The sequence below is a fragment of the Lagopus leucura genome, unplaced genomic scaffold, assembly GCF_019238085.1.
Source record: "Lagopus leucura isolate 7727_CA_CO unplaced genomic scaffold, USGS_WTPT01 Super-Scaffold_100159, whole genome shotgun sequence".
Taxonomy (NCBI): Eukaryota; Metazoa; Chordata; class Aves; order Galliformes; family Phasianidae; genus Lagopus; species Lagopus leucura.
In genome coordinates this window covers 30066324-30083094 of record NW_024962335.1, presented here as the reverse complement: position 1 = coordinate 30083094, position 16771 = coordinate 30066324, and the positions used below count along the sequence as shown (strand labels likewise).

Genomic DNA, 16771 nt, shown 5'->3' with positions numbered 1-16771 from the left:
TATGTTAAGACATGGTATATTCTCTCATCACTGGTCTGGATCATCTGTTTTTCCCAAACACAGAAATTAATTTGTTGGTTTTTTTTTTTCCCCTATTTTCCCCCTTGCTGACATATAATCATCATAGATGTCAGTGCGCAAAAGTAAAGAATTAACATTAATATGGTGCCCCGTGTTATTAAATAGGGCTCAATGAGGGCTCAATGGCACCCAAGTGCAGCCTAAAACTCTGTGGAGTCATGAGTGAACAACAGATTTCAGCACAACTTTCATGCTTGTGACTTAAATTTCTAAAGAGAGTCATTTTGAAAGGATACAAAATAGTATAGGATCAAATGCTTAGATCAAACTTAATTTTCACAACATGAGTGAACAACTTTCAGCACAGACTTGGAGCAAGCAGCTCTGTGCTAGCAGAGAATGTGCAGGTTGCACCCAGATACCTTCTGAAAAACTAAGTGCAGCTTCATCAGGTCATCCTACAGTATTATCTGCACTGCTGATATTGACAGAGGGAATTGCAATTAGAGCAGTACTACATTCAGTTGATCTGAATGTCCAGTCTGTGACTTGCAGCACCATCAGGGGGGATTGAATATATCAGTACAGTACTCATTTCCACTCCTCATCGTGACACAGCCCAGAGCAGTAAAGTCTTGGAAGATAAAGAGGAATTATCACTGCAGGCATCTTTGATGTAAGCTCACTTGCATGTAAATTACATCCCAGGTGTACTAATCAGCCCTCTGGAAACACAGACTTACATGCTCATACTGATTAGCCAGTAAACACATTAAAATCCTCACCTGGACAGCTCCTTTCTTTTCACATTACCTCCATGCCAATACAGCTGAAAGCCAAGTTTTAATTCCACAGCTTCATTCTTCTGTAACACTAGCTTTCTTAAACGGCCTCAAACTTTGTAAAGTTTTGTGTTTCCTTGTGCACCTGGAGCTAACAGTGACTTCACTGTGTTCCTTCCTGTGGAAGGGATGGACTGCTAACTACTGAGAAAGAACTTGTCAAGAAACAGTGCGCGCTACAACTTTGGAAAGAAGCAAAAAGAAAATTTCCAGCACCTGTGAAGGCTTGCCAGCAAAGCTTGAACATCTAAAGCAGTACACTTTTCTCTTCTCTCTCCAACTTTATCATTGGCTCATGAAAAAAAGAAAAGAAAGAAAGAAAGAGAAGGCTTAAAAGGAGAAGGAAGGAATCTTCTTCACTAATTTCCCTGCATCTTCTAATCCAAACTTGCTGATTTTGTGTTTCCATATCTTTCTCTCTCCCCTCAATCAAGTTACCCTTTTATGTTTTGAGATAAATTATTTGTAACTATAATGCCACCATTTGCCCTTAAGAACTTTCATTAAAGTACATGTTCTACAGGAGTATAAGGACAAAAGACAATGCAGAACCTCTCAAGTTCATACTATCTACCAGATAATTATACTATTCATTGTAGAATCATAGAATGGCCTGGGTTGAAAAGCACCTCAATGATTATCCAGTTTCAGCTCCCCTGCTATGTGCAGGGTCGCCAACCACCAGACCAGGCTGCCACATCCACATCCAGCCTGGCCTTGAATGCCTTTAGGGATGGGGCATCCACAGCCTCCTTGGGCAACCTGTTCCAGTGTGTCAACACCCTCTGGGTGAAAAACTTCCTCCTAATATCTTAGCTAAACCTTCCCTGTCTCAGTTTAAAGCCATTCCCACCTTGTCCTATCACTATCCACCCATGTAAAGAGTCATTCGCCTTCCTATACCATAACTGATATTTCTAAACTGCAGTCCACATTTACCATCAGCAGCATGTGGATGGTCAGTGGGACAAGAAATCAGGGTTTTGTTGTTGGTTTTTTTTTTTTTCTTTCCCTTACATCAAAGACACAATGGCCTCAGAGCAGAATGTGGGCTCCCACCAGACTGTTGCTCACTGAACTTGAGAACCACAGCCTCAACTTCTGTTGCTGTGCAACCGCACCACGACTTGCACAGCTCAACCACAGCAACAGCCATAGCCATCAGATTCATCTGAAGAATACCATGGGGATCTTCAGTTGACTTCAGTTTCACACACATCTCTTCTAAACAGATACTAAAGGTCAATCATATTCATGTTTTACACTACATACACATTTTTATTTAGTCCATGAACATTTCCCTGTTGTCTCATCACTACATCTGTTTGATGTAACCGTCATGTTCTGCACTCTTTGCTTTTCAAATACTTCAAAGAAATAGTACTTTTCCACTCTATAGATTTTTTTGTTCATCTTTGTGTTTTTCTCTGACTTCAGACTCAGTTTCTATCAGGAATAATTCAAAGCATAAACAATTTATGGGATGTAATTCCAAGTGTTCTTGAAATAATTATCTTTAATAAAGTAAAATTAATAATAATTACTTTAAAGTTTTTAATTGCTGCTTCTACAACCAAGCATTGAAGTCACCAAATCCAGCACACATATTATATAATATATTAAATGGCTCATTTATTTTATATGAACTCCCCCTCCCTGTTAAATGAGAAGATAAACAGGCAGAAACAGCGTAAGACTAACCATAGAAAAATGAACCAGAAGAGAACCCACCTAAAGCATTTCAATATAAAATGGTCATCTATCTTCCTTGCTCATGATGTACCTAAGAGTTGCACTCATGAAGAATTGTTATAATAAACCTCGCATCTCTGCCACCAGTAATAATGTGATGCAATGATTAACTGAACCTGTTAAGATTGGGGCAGGACTGAACTCTAAGACTTTACCAGAAGCCATACTTACAATACATTCAAGTTTTACTTCCTTCCATAAATTCGAATATTTCCTACTCTGTATTTAAAGAACAAAAACCTTCCTGTCTTTCCTAGAAGGTTTGCAGAAACTAAGATCCAGGCTGTAACTTCAATAAATGAAGGAAATAACTTATTTTAAACCGTAAGCAGATGGCAAAATTCAGTAAGAAAATTTTTCTTTAGCACAACAGAAGTGAAATATGGCAAGTTGGTCGTGAAGAATATCAGCCTGCTGACCCAGTATACTTCATGGTTGCATTGGACTAACCAAGCACAAACAAATCCAATGAAATCCAGCCACAAAGATGTGCATTAATCCCACCAGCAGTGTTAAAACACTCCTTTCTTTCAGCTAATGCTGGAAGTCAGAATTCACTGGGATGCCTCTAAAGAGAAACCTCATTACAAGCCTCACCATAAGGACATTTTACTTCGAAACTAATTCTCACTAACTATGTTTGCTACTGTTAACCAAGTGCCGAGTACTCCACTAAACAGGAACACTCTTCAACAGTTGACTGCTACATGTTTGCAACAGCCACCTCTTCCATTGCTGTAAGATCGCCCAGCATCCCACAGAGAAGCTCTAAAGCAGAACAGAATTCCCTTACTGTTCCAGATGTTAGGACTCGTGAAATCACAATTTTAATCACTGTTAAACACTGACTTTGTTCTCTGGATTCAATTTATGTACTTTGTAAAAACAGGTACTCCCATTAAATTTGTACCTTGTGGTTGAATTTGTTCTCCTTTCCTGCTCTGCCAGATGCTAAATACCACAAAACAGAAGAATCTCCTTATTTTTAACTTCAAGAAACAACAGCTGCCTTAAAACAATACAGTACAATGCTTTTATCTGTGGAGTTACTAATGTAAACTGTCCCCTCCACATAGGGCTCAGCATGCTAAAAATCAGTGACATTTTAAGTGGAACAATCCTTTCACCATCAGGCTGATATTTGGCTGGTGTTCCAGTCACCTCCCCTGTAAGGCACCAGTGAGAGGAAAGGGCAGGGACCACATTATGCAACCATCCCTTGTTAAATAAAATAATAATAAAACAAATTTTGAGAAATGCCTGTGATAAACTTTTTTTTTCCCCCATCATAGAAAGCAACACAGAAGAAACCTGATGCTATTGAACTACTATTTTTACCTGGCTAACTTGGCAAACGTGGATTTCCAAAAGGAAAGATTTTTTTCAGCTCCTATGTGAAGAAGGAAACGGCCACATCTGAGGGCAGCTCCCACCTCCTTCACATTTTGGCTTAGATCTAGTCAGTTAGCCAGGGATAGCTCTTCACTGGGAAATTACGTGGAGATACAAGGCTGTGTTTCTGTCCTGTCAGCTTCTCCTGTGCCTCCAGTTGTGATACATGGAAATCTAGGTGGTTCATCATAAATTCAGCTCCAAGCAATAGTGAAGTACTTCTGGGGCAAGGTAATCTGCATGCTGGCTAGCTGGTAGAAAAAAAAAAAAAAACTTTTTTTTCTGTAGACAACAAAATATCTTTTGGAATTCAACTGCCCATTCAGCTATGAGCAAGTTCATCCTTTACTAGTGTGCTCATAACAACAAGGCTTTCTACCAGGAGAAGCTGTAGCTGCTTTGTCATCAAGAGCAGGTGTGTCAAGCCTCTCACAATGTTAGATTCAGCTCTATACATCCTGGGAAGGAAAAAAAAAAAAAAAAAGAAAAAGTAGAAAATGATTTTTGGGAATGTCTTCTTTATCCAGTAATCCCCACTAAGAGCGTGCACTGATTATTAGTAGTGCCAGCAAATGCTAAGCTTGCATATGTGGCAGAAGCAATCTACCTTGGCGATGAACCCTTTTCTTACAGGGCAGACTTGAGAGTTTCAAAAGACAGCAGTCAGGCAGGATGAGGACATCCCTGTTCTCACTGGCATTCCCAGCACAAACATATGTTGTTCATCTGTTGCACTGCGGACAGGGAGACAGGACCCAAACCTGGAATACCCAGAAGAGCACATCTAAGCACACTCAGCTCCCCACTTGTGCCAAGACATCTTTCTTTTGCTTGTTCCTCATGCCTTCCTTCACAGTTAAGTTTTAGGGTATTTGCTCATACCATAACTCAACCTGTTTGTACCAAACTATTACTTAATATCGCCTGTTCTTTGGTACTGAAAGGTGAATAGTTGTCTCTGGTTTTACTTCCTCAGGAGATTTTATGAGGGTGAACAGTGATGGAACAAGAGACAGGGGAGGTTTAGCTGAGATATTAGGAAGAAGGACGGTGAAACACTGGAACAGGTTGCCCAAGGAGGTTGTGGATGCCCATCCCTGGAGGCATTCAAGGCCAGGCTGGATGTGGCTCTGGGCAGCCTGGTCTGGTGGTTGGCGACCCTGCACATAGCAGGAGGGTTGGAACTAGATGATCTTTATAGTCCTTTTCAACCCAAGCCATTCCATGATTCTATGATTTTTGCTGTGATTTATGAAATCCCACTGGCTACCATTTTACATCAGCCACTGTTCCCTTTTACTAGTAAAAATATAGAAGACAACTAACCCTCTGACAATCACAATCTCACATACGCAATCTCCTAATTATTACACTGAAATTCTAGGTATTTGCTTTTGCAATCGTACTCTACTTGGTTACAATTTACACTAAACTGCATTTCACCTAAAAAACTGCAAGTCTGTTTGTAGATATATCAGCCATATACATCACCACTCAAGCCAGAATGCAAAAATTAAGCAACAAAAATCACAAAGAAACCAGAAAATCAGATAACTGATGCATAGATTATCATTTCCCCAATTTGGTGTTTTCTTTTTTTCTTTTTTTCTTTTTTTTTTTTAACCTGTACACAAAGTATTAGGTGAAATGTTAATGCAAGCTTCACAAAATGACCCCATTTCACAAGTAAAAGACAGGCAATTCTCATACTAAGTACTATCTCAATGATCTTCATGCTGATCAAATTACCCGTGACAAGGAAAGTAAGTTCTTCCCAATAAATTAATTTGCCCTATTAGTCCCTGTTTTGGTTTCACTGTTGTCAAAAAAACCCCAAACTGTTCTGTTGTTTCCTTATGAAGACACAGGAGCAGCAACACTGCCAAAAGTTCCTCTGTAGTGTCAAACTGCAGATCTGCAGAACTTTTTGTACCAATCAAACAATCCAGCCTACTCTCATGCTTTTGGGAAGGACTACCTGTTTATCCTTCCAGAAAGGATCCCTCAACTTGCACACACTTTACCACAACTGATTCACACTATGCACAAAGTAACTCCTCCCTGAATTCACACCCTGCAGGATGAGAATTAGTTACATTTATTGTTTATACAGCAAAAATAAGTGTTTGAGATTGTTACTTCATCGCTGAACTTAGAAAAATCCCGTATCAACCTACCCCAGGAATTAAGACTCAGTTACTTTCCAAACCCACACGTTCATGCTATGGCAATGTAATCACTACTGCTGGCCTGTCTGCCCTAAGTGCAGCTATATGTTGAAATGAGCTGGGAACAACAGAAGATTACATGATTATGTGGACAATACTATGCTTGATTTATGTCGGCAGTCATTATTTAAGACACATAAAGCCTCTTTCTGGGGGACTAAGAGCAAACCATTTGTCATATAGTATTAGCTTAGTCTTTGTGCTGATGAATACCGTATTCAGAGAAGCAATTCCTTCCATTGTAATTTACATGCCTACCCTGCAGCTCCTCTGACAATACAAATATCAAAGTTTATCAATTGACTACATTTCAGCCAATCCCCTGCTCCATCCTGTTGGTGGCAGAGGATTTTTATTAGAATAAACGGGGATAGAGTGAAAATTGAGTTTAGAGGGGGAAGAAGAGGTTTAAAAACACTACCAACCCAAGGCCTGCTCAGGGACAGTAGGCAGACAGCACTTCTTAAACAGTGACTAAGCTCCTTGTGGTCACCAAAGCATTCAGGAGAGACCCTGAGCCACAGAAGGTAGTTCGAGTGATAAAAAAGAAAAGGAAAATAAAGTTATCCAGCATTCAATTACATCAGTTACACTAGGGACAGTGACGGCAAGAGCTCACCACTTGGAGCAACTTCAGAAAACTCATCAAACACTGAATGACTGTGTACAGTGCAGGCCAACACCAGTGGTCCTCGGAGCAAGCTTCACTGTCCTACAGCAACTCAGAGCCAAACAACACGAGCGGTACCCCAACAGTTATCCGAGGAGAAACGCGTTCTGCCTTTCTTCTAAGCCAGCCTCCAGCACTGATGCTCATCCAGGGGCTGCACCAAGGCTCTTTATCCGCTCTGGATTTTGCAACAAGAAATCGGGTGCAGAGCAGCAGCGGGGCACCCTGTTAGCAGCACGTGAGCTCTGTTATCCTAACCCAAAACACCGATAAAAACAAGCAAACAAACCAGAAGCGAGCAGCAGGGGACATCTCACGCTTCTCCGCGCTTAACTTTTACCTAAGTCACGGCAGAGCAGGCGTCGGACGAGCCAAAACACCCAATCACAGGCCCCATTCAGAACTCCTACAGCTCAGGTAGAGGTTATGGAACCGGCTGGTGGATTCATTCACGGAGAGAGCAAAACTACTAGGGGTTTGTTATTATCGCTCGGTAAGCGTCCCTTTCTTTATCCGCCCGCTGCTAACGAGGGCAAGGCACTCTCCCGCCCCGAAGCGGCTGCCTGCCGCCGGTACGCCCGCAGCCCCTGCGGCCCGGCCCCACGCCGCCGGTTCCGAGGGCGGCAGACGGCACGGAGCCACCTCCGCCTCCTCCGCCGGCGGAGCCGTCCTCCCTCCGGCGTTACGGTGATGGCTGCCTCGCGGCGGGGGGAGGAAGCGGGAGATTTCCAGCCGTCACTGACAGGGTCTCACCTCCCTCCGTTCCGCGGAGAGGCGGCTCCCCAGGGCCGAGCGGAGAGGAGTCCTGAGTCGCGGGGCTGCCCGCCGCACTCACCTCTGCGCACTGCTCGCTCGCTCGCTCGCCGACTCCTCGCTAGCCGCCCGCCGCCGGCGCTGTACGGGCACGGCCCCCTCCTCCGCGCTAATAGCAAGAGGAGGAGGGCGGCGGGAGGGCCTCGGCGGGGGGATGGATGTTTACTCGGCGGTTCTCGCGAGAGCCCGGCACCGCCGAACCAAGCCGCGATTGGTCGCGGCCCCGGGGCCCCCGCACTGCCGCGGGCAGGTGCGCCCCGACCGGGAGGCCGGAGGGTTTGCGCCCTCAGCCCGCTCCTATTAATGGTCCGTCGTGGCAGCGGGGCGCGGCTGCCCGGTTCCAGCCCCGGCTCCTCGCTTCGGGCTGCGCTCCAGTGAGGCGGCGCAGGGTTCTCCTGAGGGTGAACGTGAGGAGATGGGAGCGTTAGCAGGGCGCTGGTCACCTTATGGGGCAGTGCTGTAGCACGGAGGACTACAGAATTGGCTGGAGATGCAGTATGCAAACTGGCCCTTCTTGTTTGCTTCAGTCCTACCCCCAAGGAGTGAGGACAGGGATGACACCACAGCTGAAACTTCATTAAGCCCTGCTTTGGGTTTATTCCTAGCGAGTAGTAAAAGGGAGAAGCGGCAGCACTCGAGAGGATAAAACTATTACCCTGTGCTGCAGGTGGCTTATAAAAACAGCTGTGTGGAAGGCAAATCTCAGCTCAGCTAAGAAGAATGTCGCTCAAAACACAGCTTCTCTCACAGTGTGTGGATGCTAGTCGTGTCCCAGTGTCAACGTTTGAGAATAGCTGCACGTAAAGTAAACTTATTTGGCAGCCACGTTTAATTTATTTCATCTCGTTAGTCTTTAAATAGAGGCAGCAGGACCTTAGCTCTGTGCTCTAAAGCAGACTGCTTGCCCAGACACCTCTGGAACATGGTCCTGTGAGTGGATCTGCACGTTCCCTTTGCCTTCAGGCTGAGCCAGGAAACTCACCACAGGCCCTACCTGAGCTCAATTTCCAGAAGCATTCAATTTGGTGGGTTTGAAATAACAGAAGCCTGAAATTATCACACTTTAATTTGAATGTGATGCAGGAATGCTTTCTGGAGGGACTGCCCGTTGTGATAGCCAGGCTCCACTCCTACGTTTGGAGATCATGGCAGTGAAATTATGTGCTCCTGTTTGCCATGTCACAGGGTTGAAAGCGTAGACATAGGGCCCAGAAAAAGAATTAGCAAGAGTGGAAATAACACTATCTATTAGCATAAGGGAATTGAAATAAACTAGTGACAGACCTAGAAAACCTGTGCTTGTCTAAAACACTATTCCCAGAGGAAAAGTCTTTACAAATCTTTGTAAATAAGAGGTGGCAGAACTACCACCATGCCAGGAGGAATGGGGATCAATTTCAAGTGGGAATCTTAGTGTTTGGGAGTTTTGATGTCAGTATCTCACTACTGCCTACTCCCTTCTTCAAAAGCAGTTGGAGGGGAGCAGTGGAAGGGAGGGACGGACTGATGCAAGGTCAGTCCCAGAGACAATAAGGAGCAGCTGTGAAATGAAAGTGGAATGAATATTCACAGGGTGACGTTACAGTTCCTGACTTGATGCTGCTGCTCCTCCTGTGGGTCCTGCCAGCACAGCAGATGGCAGACACTGAGGGACTGTTGTGCCAGTGGAAAATTACTGAGTTTTGCTGGTCCTGCGTATGAGTGTGTGAGGGGGAAAGTAGGGTGAGCTTCCATTTGTTCTAATATTTCCAGGAGAGGAAAGGAAAAGAAATGGTTCCTAGAACCATTGAAATTACTGGCATGTAAAAACAGGTCAGTTATTTTAGCCAAGTGATAGATGTCTGTTTACAAAATTAGTTTTCCTTGTTAACTTTCCTCATAAGTCAGCATTGTGTGTTTTCCTAAGTAGCAGAGCAATTAAAATGAGAAGGAGCATTGCAACAATAGCACTCCTTGTTACTTAAGAGACTGATGGAAAAACAAAGTATTTCATGCGTCTATTTTTACCTACCTGTGAAAATATTTGTGTTAGTGGATTTTCCATTGCAAAGCAGACAAGGTTTATTTTCATTTTCTAATTATTTTTTTACACAGCTATCCACATGGAAGTTTCTTTCACTTGCAATGGAACTTGCATCTCCGTTGTGGCTGAAGTCAAGGAGTACCTAACATGAATACAGTTAGGCATACCCAAAGTCCTTGAGGGTCTGCACACTTAAAGAAAGCAACAACCTAACGCTCATCATGAGGTGAACCATGGCAGAACCACCATGCAAATAACTGTGCATTTCTTCCCCACATGAATGGGGCAGAGTTAACAGAAATACAGAAAGTTTTCACTGAAACTGTGATGCAACCTAGCAGTTATAAACAACAGTGCTTGCTCAATAACTTATGTTTGTGTATATTTGTGAAGTTAGCCTTTTATTTAGAGGTACAAGAACCTACTCACTATGTGGAAGAATATCTCTAAAAGTTGCCAGCTGGTGGATTTAGGCTGTAGGCATTTTTGAAACAAAATCTTTCTTCTAGCTGTGTATTTCTGCATGCTGTGTGATGTCCCAGTCCTGCATGCCACAACAAGCACTGTGAGATTCTGTGCCCTCTGCTCAGCTGATTCTGGCTGCAGGATGAAGGTACACCCCGGTGTGCAGTAATTAAAGCCAAACACAAAAGCTTAAATGCTGCTTGTCAAATTCCACTGAATCTCTGAAGCTTTAACCCCTCCACCTCTCACCCCATAATAAAAATAAAAATAAAAATAAAAATAAAAATAAAAATCTAGGGAAGCTCTGTAACAAAACAGTATAATGCTCTCATTATTGTAATTCAAAAGAGGGATGTCATATTTATGAATGGACTTTTGTTTGAGATTTGACATATATTGCTGTCTTCTGCAGTTGATTGGTGTAACAAATACCAGTTGCTATATCAGTCATGCTGCAGATGTCTCTTGGAAGGAAAGTTTATCTTTTTCTTCACTATGAAAAATCCTTCTCAGCATCAGGAACACGTTTAATTTACATTTAGTTTGCAAATAGCTGATCAATACAACATTTAGGAATCAATTATGATTTTCCTTTCTTGCTTTCTTACTATTTTTTCTGTGCAATAGCAACCGGCTGTATTTCTTCAAAAGAAGCAAAAAAATACTAAAGATTTTAAGACTGATCAAGAAATAATGCTTTACTAGGTAAACATAATGCAGATCATGCAGAAACATTCGGACAGATTTTCTGGTGTCCGTAATATTCTTTTTAGCTACTTTTGATAGTTCTTAATGGTTGTTTGATCTGAAGAAGAGGAGGCTCAGGGGAGACCTTAATGCTGTCTTCAACTACCTGAAGTGAGGTTGTGGCGAGGTGGGTGTCAGCCTCTTCTCCCTTGTAACTAGTGATAGGACTAGAGGAAAAGCTTTCCAGTTGCACTAGGGGAGGTTCAGGTTGGATATTAAGAAATATTTCTTCTCTGAAAGAGTGGTCAGGCACTGGTCAGGAATGGGCTGCCCAGGGAGGTGGTGGAGTCACTGTCCCTGGAAGTGTTCAGGAAGTATTTAGATGTGGTACTAAGGGACGTGGTTTAAGAAATATTGGGGAAAATATTGGTGTTAGGTGGATAGTTGGACTGGATGGTCTTTAAGGTCTTTCCCAACCTTGGTGACTCTATGATTCCATCTTCTCTGAAACAATTCCTTACCTAGTATGTTATGGGAAAGTGGAGAGACATGCATTTCACTATTCGTGGTGTGGGTGAATTTATACAAAGGCAACAATTTCTTGCTTTCCATCTTAATTTGAAGGCAGAATACACTCTTTGCTATGTCTGTTAAAACTAGTAACACACGTCATGTTTTTAGTGAAATACTTTTCAGAGGTGTTTGTGACAATCCAGCTCTGTTCAATACAGCCAACTACAGGCTGTTGCTGTCTCCATTCACATTCTTAGAAAACTCTAATTTCTACTTCCCTGAAAGCCCAGATAATTTTCTTTACATTAATAACATCTATGTCACTGAGAAACTATTTTTGTTTCCACACGTGTAGTCTAAGGAACAAAACAATTCATTGAGCTGAACAAAATCAAGGAAATCACTGTAGTCCCTTGCAGACTGTCAGTTTGTATCCTGACTGTCTGAATGAATGACAACTATTCTTTCAAAAACAGTATTTTGCCAATTTTCCATGTTGTTTATATGATTTATGTGCTATGTAACTATTAACATTTTTTTAGCATAGACATCTGGCTTGGCTTTGACTTGGTATGTGCTACCTTCTAGCACAGAGGTACCAAATTTCCCATCAAGAGTTAAATATGTGACAGACTTGATTGGCTTTGTAAGCAACCAAAATATTTATGGCCAAGTTCACTTCAACAAAGTCATCTCTTAAAATGTTTTTTTTCTAGATGGTCTCTGCAGAAAAGCCTTGTGGATTTGCTACAGACATATTTAATACATGACCTTTTTCCATAAACAAATACTTAAGTCTGGCACAAAAAAGTTACTAACTAATAATTACTATTCTTAATTATTAAAGAAGCTCGATGTTCTTCCTCACTTAGCATGGTCAGCATTGTCCTTTCTCTAAATATTAGAGAAAAGTGAAGTTGACAGTTTTTTGTATCTGACCCTTGAATATAAAATATTATGTTTAACAAAAATACCCCTATTCTTCAGATACTTTATTCTTAATTAATATAGTTGATCTTTTCTTACATTGCTCTGGAAATTAGCATATGCTTTTTCTCCTTTGATAAGACTCTACATAGAATCTTTTCTCGTGATCCTGGTACATGGAAGACCACTTGTGTACTGCAAGCTTACCTTATGGTCTGTTTTCTTACTTAACCTTTGTTTTCTGCTTGTTTTTGCTATATAGCTGTCTAGATCAGCTCTTGAGTCTGACGTAAAGCTCTTAAAATAAGTTGAGAAAAAACTGGAACAAGATGTAAATGAAATGATGCAACTTGCTGTAACATTCTGTTCCCTGCTTTTCAACCCTAGTGTGTCTATTTTAGGGTCTGATGGTGAAGTCTCTAGACTTGCAGGAGCTATCTCAACACAGGATTCTGGAGCAGTCCACAGGGGGGAGATTCTTGCTCGTAAAGGATGGCTGTCACTAGAGCATAGTGTAGCTGTCATAGGAGAATGAAGGACAACAAAACAGGCACAGACGGCATGGAGACTGACATGACTGGAATTGAACAAGCCTTCCTTTTACTGTAACTTGAAAATCACACTTCATGTCACTGCAAATTCTGAAGAGACCAAAAATCTGAAGTCATCTCTTCCCTCCCAAACAATGGCAAAACTGTGAGTCAGAAAAAGAAGAAGGAGAGAATGGTGATGAAATCTTGAGGTTTGATAAAGTGCTTTAATTATTTAACTTCCTCTGCCTCCTTCCCCAACACTCTACATGGAATAATTGAAAGCCTGAAAGCTCCATCCTAAATACACACTCTGAGATGCAATCCTTTCTCCTCCCTGTTCCATAAGTCCCTTGGCAATACCTGATTTTGACTGCATATTGTTAGTAGATTTCCCCCTGTATTCCTTCCTGTTTGATAACATGGGAAGTTTTCTCCAAGTTTGTGACAGCAATCTGGTCCTCTCTTGAGTGAAGTTGCCTCCCAGCCAGCACTGAAGTTGAGGGTTCCCAAATTAACTGCTAACTCCTATGAGCGTTGCAGTAATAATTTTCAACATTTGCTGAGGAGAGAAATTGATCAACGGTTGCATGGGTAGGTAAAACCCATAAGAAATTGAGACAATCACCCTGTGAAGGAATAGGATAGTTTTCTTGGTGTCCCACCTGTGTTGCTGGCAGATCTTGCTAACAATGCTGCTGTCTTCCCAATTGAGCTTCTCAGCACAGAGATTTGATTAGACATCCTTTTACAGTACATTTGTAGTACAAAATATATAAGCATATTGCCATTTCCTTTCCTTTTTTACTACTTTTGTGTGTGTGAGAGAGATTTTCGTTCATTGTCCTTTTTATGTCAAAGCAATTGAGAACTTAAATTGTATAACTAACCTTTTCACTTTTTATATACCACAAACCCATACTAAAATAAAATGATCTAAGCACAATCTTCATCTGCAGGAGAGAAGAAAAAAACAAACAAAATAGTTAAAAATTTAATGCAGGCTCACACTTGCTTAAATTGCTTATGAGAGAGGGCAGAGAAAAGAAAACAATTCAGTTCAATTCCAGTTATCTTGTGGGCTTAGATCTTTAAGTGAAAACAATCCAATTAATTGTCACAGCATGAAGAAAACTACTGGGTCTGATGAAGACAAGGCAGAACACTAAAGAAAAAATTATGGTCTTACTATAAGCCAACAAAAGATATCATGATTTCCATGCACTTATTACAGAGCCTTCTTTGCCTTTTTTTCTGAATAACTACAGTGTCAGGGAGAGGTAGAGCAGCCCAGGCACGTTCAGCAGGACCAGACCATCTAACGTTTTATGTCTGTGACTGTCTTCACAACTGATGGAATTTTTCTGGAGTCCTTATGAGTTTAAAGTTCTGTACAGAGGCTGCTGCAATGATAACGGAGAGAATAATTAAGCCTGCAGTGCTTGAGTCTGCTAAGGAGAAAGGCCATGGGGGGCCCAATGAAGAAAAGCATTTTAAGGAAGCATCAGACATTGGATCTCCAGAACTCACCGCCCCAGTCCACAGTCAAGGATTAGCCACGTTTTTCAAAAGTGATTGTAATTCAGAAAACATGGGCAATAAACTGCCAGCGGGGTGTCAGTAAATCTGGAACTGCCAAAGTAATTTCCTAGTCTCTCCAAAGGGAGCAGAATGTTAATCAGTGTACTTATTTTTCTCCTTCCGCTGTAATTAGTCATGCATGCCCACAACTTGACTACCTGAATTCACTCAAAAGTCTTGAAAAAAAATGGTGCACTTGGAAGGATTACTGACAAAAAGAGTAGGCTTGGAAAGATGACCAAAGGTCAAAAATAACTAGCCTAGATTTCTGATGGTCCAATAAGACAAGCAGCTTGGTAATAGGGAGTGCATGCAAAAAGAGTAAGCATGGATGAAAATGCTCTTGGATTTCTAATGATTTTAACTAATATCTCTTGTCTCTCTGGGACACTAGTACTTCTTAGTAAAAACAATAGTTCCAGGGCTGTTTCCAGAAAGACTGCATACATTAGGGTTATTTCTCTAGCTGGAAGTTTTTCATCAGTGGAAATAACTAAGAAATCCAAGTCTTTAATGAGGATCCTGTCCTTTTTTTTCCATATAGTGGCTGTGACATGACCCAGAGAGCTACTCAAAACTCAAAATCAGGACTGAAGCCTTTATTTCTGCACTGTAAGTATTATATGCTAGGAACACATTGTGGCAGTATATGCAGAAAGGAAAGGCACGAGAAAAGCAAACACCAACCAAATTGTTCAGAGAACCTAGAGAAACGGACCCTACACCATGGAAGAAATTCAGACATGAATAAGAATGAACCACTATGTTTTTCTCCTCTAAATGGCAAAGATCAAATGCAGGGCTGTTGTGGATACCTCCAATCCTAGTTACATCGCTTGCTTTACTTTATATTCCCCGTTTGCCCTCCCATTCCATCCCTCCCAGATAAGCAGCCCATGCTGGTTAACTGCTGTCCCGTCAGCCTTTATGTGATTGCCATGCTGTTGTTATCATGATACCATTTCTAGTGCTTATGATATGGCTGCATTGCTAATTCCTATGGAAGTCATAATTTCCATTTTGTCAGAACCCCTCTTCAATTACTTGAGTACGTTTCTCATTTCTGCCATTTTTCATGTTATTGTCTTGTTAGTGTAGCCAGAGGTCAGGAATAGCCAGCTGCACATGCATTACTCCCTCTTTGCTATCTCTAACTTCCTGTAGTTTTTCATGTAGCTCTCCAGCTTATGAATGACTTTCCGCATATTTCAGCAGTTCATATCAGCTAATAAATAAAGTCAGAGCACTTCACTCACAACAACATTAGCCAAGACTCTGATTTCTATGCTGTGGGAACTGGACGGTTCACTGGAATTGTATTTCCTGGTTGAAGACAAACTTGTGAGATGTTTTTGTTAGTGGCCTTTCCCATTTGGCGTTCTAATTGTCTGCTATGGAGAACTGAGCAGAAATAAAGATACACACTCAAAGGTGCTTGTTTTTTTGTCTGTTTTTTTTTTTTTTTTTTTTTTGATGTTTCTTTGTCTGAACCTGACCTACTCAATCTTCTACCACCCCAAGCCTGAGCCAAAGCCCACTGCCACCAGTTCTGGATAGCTGTGCAAGCAGATGTGGAGATGTTTCCTCATCATGTCCTGTTCCCTGTCCCAGGTCCTGCTCTTGCTTAGAAGTGAACATACATCTTTTACTCTTTCAAAACTGATAGGAGACTCAACCTCCCCCAATTTCTTTCACTCACTGAGGTCTTCTCAATCTTACCTGCTAGAGAAAAACACACAAATTGCTAAGATTTAGAAACACTTATTTTATGTCTTTATGTGGAAATGCAGAGACTGTTTCCTGGCTCCCAGCATTAACTGGAGAGGGGAAGAGGAGGGTGGAGGGATGGTTTCATGGTGGAGAAGAGGGGAAAACCTTGTATGATGGTGGGTGACGGTCTGCAGTTCAGATTGGAGGTTACAGGGAAATCAGTCAACTTTTCAGGCTGATTTTGGGTGTAACCTCCTGTGATTCAGAACATAATGGAGATCGGTGAATTGGCAGAGTGCTGTTAGGACCTCAGGATGTCCTCATAGCAACATGGGCTGCTCTATTTCAGTGCCAATTCATGGGAGCCAGAGCAGTGTGCGCTCAGGTAGAGGTGCCAGTGGGGCATGGGCTGTATTGCTGGGTAAATGGCTTATCTGTGAAACTCATCCTCAGTGCAGAGAGTGTGTTTCTGTTCACGGAGGTATACAATGGTTTGGTAAAGCTGAAACCCAAAACTGTGACTCTCCACTTTCACTGTAGCGCAAGTTTCATCACAAGAGATTCTAATCAGAGTGCACTGCTTCTCTCTCTGCTCTCTGGGAGGCTCTACCTTTTTT

At 41.9% G+C, this 16771-nt stretch overlaps 1 protein-coding gene across 2 annotated transcripts in view; it reads right to left on the bottom strand.

The window, feature by feature from the left end:
- Positions 1-7838, bottom strand: part of STK38L (serine/threonine kinase 38 like) — a 45996-nt gene extending 38158 nt beyond the window's left edge. For both annotated transcript variants that reach the window (XM_042890181.1, XM_042890182.1), the window contains exon 1: positions 7741-7838. The gene's annotated coding sequence lies outside the window, so the exon portion shown is untranslated. The remainder of the gene's footprint in view (positions 1-7740) is intronic.
- Between the last annotated feature and the right edge of the window lie 8933 nt (positions 7839-16771).